Source organism: Capsicum annuum, chromosome 3, assembly GCF_002878395.1.
Source record: "Capsicum annuum cultivar UCD-10X-F1 chromosome 3, UCD10Xv1.1, whole genome shotgun sequence".
Lineage (NCBI taxonomy): Eukaryota > Viridiplantae > Streptophyta > Magnoliopsida > Solanales > Solanaceae > Capsicum > Capsicum annuum.
Genome location: NC_061113.1, coordinates 11,520,656 through 11,526,655, shown reverse-complemented (window position 1 = coordinate 11,526,655; position 6,000 = coordinate 11,520,656).

Sequence of the window (6,000 nt, the reverse complement as noted above, 5' to 3'; positions counted from 1 at the left end):
ACTGTAGGTGTTGTATGTTTATCAGTGTGTAGTGTGTGGGTATAATATCATGGATGAGGGTGTATAATAAAGTGAGGTAAAAAATGGGTGAATTGGGTTTTGGAGAGGGTCCAAAGTAGGTGTCTATAGGTATGGATCAGACAGAGTTGCACGTAAGTTTTTTCAATAATCATTTTTACGTTGGGGAAATGTCTAGAGATTGTTATCTCAATTTTACGGTAGTAAAAAACTATCAGCTTTAGGTGGTATGTACTTTGCCTCTTGAACTCTTATTTTGGATTGAGAGAGCCTTGTATTGCTCTCGACTAGGAACTTTCTCTCTTAAAGAAGGTCTTCCGTGCCTAGCACTTTCCTCATTATCACAACAGTTTTATTTGGTGCTTAGGATGGCATAAGCTTAAAGTTAAGGGCGAGGGTCAAAGGAGGAAAGGCTTACGGTGGTTACCTAGGCGCCTAGAGAGGAGGAAGGGCATCGTAATCAACGAAATGCTTATTGAAAATAAACATAGATCCGGGGATTTCCGAATAGCACAACCTTTCAAACTGCTATTAAATCCATGGGCAGACAAGAGAGAACCAGGAGAAATGAAAGATCTTAGTAGCCAACGAAAAAGAAATCAAAAGCCATTCCTCTAGTAGCGGCGGGCAAAATAAATAAAATTTATATCCTTTAGCATATGTTATCGTGAAAATGAGAGTTTTACTGTACTAGCAAAACATTTCGTGCAAGAATTAGTTTTGAGCTTAGAAGAGTATCATGAATGAAGAAGGCCTACCGGATGCTCATTAGTATTGGAACAACGCCTAGAGCGGACCTAGGTTTTAATATTTGATGCTTCACCGCCCGTTATGCCAATGTCATATTAGGTATAATTTTATAAGAAATGTATAAAAATTGGTGTAGGATGAAAAAGAGTACCCTTGAAACCAAGAAGATAGTTGGGTGTTTTGATCTCCAGTGGAACCTTAAAACTTTAGGTGTCATGTATTCGAATCTCCCCGAACACCTACGATCCCTAAATCTTGGGTCTACCACTGAACTAGCCTAAAAAGGTAATGGCCTCTTAGGAATACCTCATGTAGGGTCTTTCATGTCTAAATGGTATGTCTGAAGATACTAATGCTGCCTTCAATTGATCTAATTGCCTCAATTGGATTGTCTTCACTAAGAATAGATTCACAATCTCTTATCTAATGAATATGAAATTACTATATAATATTAAGTGGAACAAAATTGACTAGATAATAGAATGGTGAAAAACAATTATTTCTTCCCTATTTTGAATCTAAGCTCCACGAAAGAATATGTTGTTGTTGAAACACGGAAGAATTAAAATCTTACAATTTACATCAACTTACTTACTTTAAGCTCTCCAGAAAATTGGTTCCGCATCCCAACTCTTGTTCTATCCAAACATTGATTCAACAACATAACACAATACAATTACCTTAACTTTGTTACTTATATATAAACTCTTGGGATATGAGCAATGTTCGGTCAGTTATCTCCTACTTCCTTCTCACATATTTGCTTCAGGCTTGATGAACCTTTTTTGACAATTAGTATTTGTAATGCTGTGAGAGATCGCATGCCTTCTGGAAAGAATGTCAATATAGGGGAGTTCAAATTTGAAAGTTATATAAATTCCCCGGGAGTTCAAATTGCATTGCTTCTTATTCGTTGGACAAGTCGAGCAGAGGGAAATTCTCTATACATAAACGTGCAAGGGAAGTGAGATGAGTTAGACATATGGATAGCGAGACCAGAATTCTACAGTTTCCAATTGTAGTTTTTACAATGTTTTTGGGTATAAAGAATCAGTATTTTGGTAGGTTAACTTCAACACCAGTTCAAGTTAAAAACAAGAACACTTATGAAGCACAACATCTTCAACACAAGATCAAAGTGACCTTTCAAAGATGTGTGTTTTTTAGAAAATAATTAAGATGAAACAGAAATGGCCAAGTCCTCCAAATTCACGGAGTGTCCTTAAGGAAATATGTTCCCTTAAGTTCTCGAGGTTGCGGAATTTTCCTTCCAGGATAAAATGGCCAAACAAACCAACTGTAGAGGTACCTCAAACAATTGGAATCTCTTCGAACTCACTCAACGATTTGATGATCACACAGAATATTTTTGAAGACAAGAAGTGTTTGTATAATTCAGAAAATTTCATGTCTAAACCTGTGGATGAAAGCAGGTTTATATAGCCATCAGGTGACTCTTCTGAAAGGTGGCAATGGTTCACCAAAAGATGTATCCCTTTGGAAAATCATGTTTGTTCATTCCAAAGAATGTGTCTTTTCCAAACAGTCACAACTATCCAAACGGGCATACCATTTCATGAATCAGTGTGTCTTTTCATCGAAGGGTTGCATCCCTTCCGAATCAGCATTTTGCATTCTGCACTGCATTTTGAATTTTGAAACAGTGTTACTGCATGCATGCATGTGTTAATGAAGGATTAAACACACTGGAAAAATCTGTTTATGTGCGTTTTTCCCTTTGATTTTTCGGATTAAATTTTTGTCAAATAAATTTTGTCCAAAAAAAGATCTCATCGATCTATCATTTGATAAATCCAAATCCGAAGCTGAGCCGAGCGAGTAACCGACACGATGACGCGAGGTACCTTTTATTTATTGTCTCACTTACCATGTGGAGTAAGTGTTTCTTGATGTCTTTTCTGAATAGTCACAACCATCCAAACAGACATACCATTTCATAAATTAGTGTGTGTTTTCATCGAAAGGTTGTATCCCTTTCGAAAAAACATTTTGCTTTCTGCACTGTATTTTGAATTTTGAAACAGTGTTACTACATGCATGCACGCGTTAATGAAGGATTAAACACACAAAAAAACTATTTCTGTGCATTTTTTCCTTTGTTTTTGGGATTAAATTTCTATCAAATAAATTTTATCCAAAAAGATAGATCTCATCGATCGATCATTTTCAAATTCGAAGCCGAGCGAGCAACGACGACGGCACAAGTTACCTTTTATTTCTTGTCTCACTTACCATGTGGAGTAAGTGTTTCTTAATATAAATACTTAAAAGTCACATTCTCCCACCAATGTGGGAGAATTAGTAGACTTTTCATTTATAGAGTACACTTTTCATGTTGATGTTGTTTCTATTTTTCTGTCCACTTGGTTTCCTCCATTTTCCATTCACACTTTTCATACATATTGAACCCAACAATGGGGAATGGATAATTTTTCGTAAAATTTATGGACAAGTATGTAATCATCAAGCAAAGACTAATTTCATCTGGACAAGTGGATTTTCCTTTGAACTTTTTGTAGTGAACATGCATCGGATGTGTAATACCCCGGAAAATTTTTCGTCGAAATTTTGTGCGTAAATGTATTGGATCCTATCTTCGAGAATGATTTATAATTTTTCTGTGTGTTATTTCTTGTATTTCGACCCACCATTTCGTAGAGAATCGAATAAGCTTTCCAATTATATGTGGATCGCCCAAAACAGACACTCAAGCGATGATTTACGACCATTTCGATCAAGCTACGACCATTCCGATTGATCTGTGAATAGTAAAATATGCAGGAAAAAAAATATTGCAGCCAGGCAATTTTTTTGGTCAACTTCAAACGATCATAACTCCTTGTACATAATAAACTGTGTGAGATGTTATATATCAACGGAAATCCCTGAGAGTCTTCTTTCCAATAAAATTGGTTTCATCCAATTTGGACATCGGAGTAAAAAGTTATGGCCAATTTACTTCAGCCTATCGGATAGATCACTGAAGGACAGATTCGGGTTTTATTTGTTTCTTAGGGGCATTTTGGTCTTTCACCACTCTTTTAAACCTTTATAAATACCCCATTCAGCTGAGAACTTGTATTATTTTCCTCTCATTTCTCTTATATATATATATGTATATATATATATATATGTATATATATATATATATGTATATATATATATATATATATATATATATATATATAGAGTTAGGGTTAGGGTTTTGAATTGGGGGAAATAAATTGGAGGCTTTGATTCAAGAATTCCTTCCGTCAATCTCTTCCGGCCACGAAATCTAAGGTATGTAAGTGTTTATCTATGGGCTCCTTTTGTCCATAGAGCCCACAAATTCTTTTTCAAAGGCTCAAGATACATGTGTACATATATATATATGATTATACTTTCTAAATTTTCATTGTGTATATATGTAGTATTCACATGATGGTTGAGATATATGTGTGGGATGATTATGTGTGTTGGTTGAAATATATGTGCGTAGTATTTGTGTGATGGTTGGTGATTATGTTGTTGAAGTTGATGATATCCAAGAAGGGATCTTTGTATGTTTATGGAAACTATGGTGGTGTGTGATGTATAAATATATGAAATGGGTGATTGAATACTTGTAATCTTGATGAATCCACCTATGCCTAAGAAGTGCATGTAAGGTGTTTGTGAAAATACCTAAGAGACTAGAGATTTTGTTTTTATAACATAATAGGTCCAAAATTAATTGATTATGAATATATGATGATTTAAATTATTAAGCCTTGATTTATACTATTATTCCATTATTTCCTTGTTATGACTTGATAATTGTTATTGAGAATTATATATCCCTACTATTGATTGATATGTCAAATATTTTCTAAATGTGAGTTGGATTGTGAATTGAGAAATATGGATGTTGAAGTTGAAGGATGATGATGTTGTGGTGCATGAAATTGAGCATTAAACCTATGCCCTAAATGGTGCATGTAAGATGATTGTTAAAATGCCTATGTGAAGAAGAATTAACTATTTGACATGTTTGTTATCCAAATTATGATTTCATGCCATTTCCATATGCTTAACTTATGTCTACCATATGTTTGACAAAATATTTAAGAGAATAGAAAACTGTGCATTGTGGGTCATTAGGTCTTAAAAGATAAATTCATGCTTTGTTCCTATGGATGGTTGATTATCTTGAATTTGTGGTGCGTTGTAGGTGTATGATGGAATGTCAAGATGAATTGTTGAGGTAACTATGATGTTTGTGCATAGTATTTTCTGTAGACCCAAAGCATGCTCCCCACGTGTTCGATTGGATGCTTATATGAAGAAATGAGGCCATTTGATTTGCTAAGTGTGAAGTCCTAAATTATGTGTTGCGTATGATGGCCTATGGGCATGTTGTGTATGAGTTATCTATCTTGTGTTACTTTATGCTATTGTGTGCTGGGGGTACGTATGCCCGAAATAGTCTACTGGTCTAGAGCTGAGTCAGTTTCACGGTAATCTCAATCTAGCGATGAACAATAAACTCTCGGTTAGTTTCAAAACTTGGGGAAAACTCAGTAATCTCAGAAATCATTCTTTATCGAATACTCGGGCCATGAAGCTCTGAAATCTTACATATCAATTCACTCTGTTACAGACCTCTGTACATTTTATGAGATAGAAAGCTTATCTTAAAAGTAAGTGGCAATTAGAAATACTCCATTAGAGAACGGAATCAAGCGAACTCTGTCATATTGATAAAGTATCATAATGTGAGAACAGATTCAATTCAGTTGAGTACAGTTAAGAACTGGTTACATGTATTTCAATTGGGAGTAGGACTCAGTACCGACCGAGCTAAGGATGGGAACATTCCTGCGAGTAGAGGGTTTGATTCCTGGTATCAATCCTTATGCTCCAGAACTACGTCGCCAGCATAGGTTGAGATATCTATCCAGCGAGTAGAGGGTTAGATGAGGTGGTTGTCCTGCGAGTAGAGGGTCCCACCGTTCTCGTTTGAGGTCCTGATAGTAGAGGGTCCTAAGCAGTTGTCTTTACTAGTAACGCGGTATTGACACCCTTCCAGCTAGGGTACAGGTTGGATCCCACTTGTGGTAAGTGGGGAATGTCGGTTAAATGATCACTCCCACAGTTTCAGTAACAGTCTCAGAAAAGAACTCAGTTAATGTACAGAAGTTGAGGCTGTCAGATACAGGCCTCCTAGTATTGCTATCATTATCATTGAGT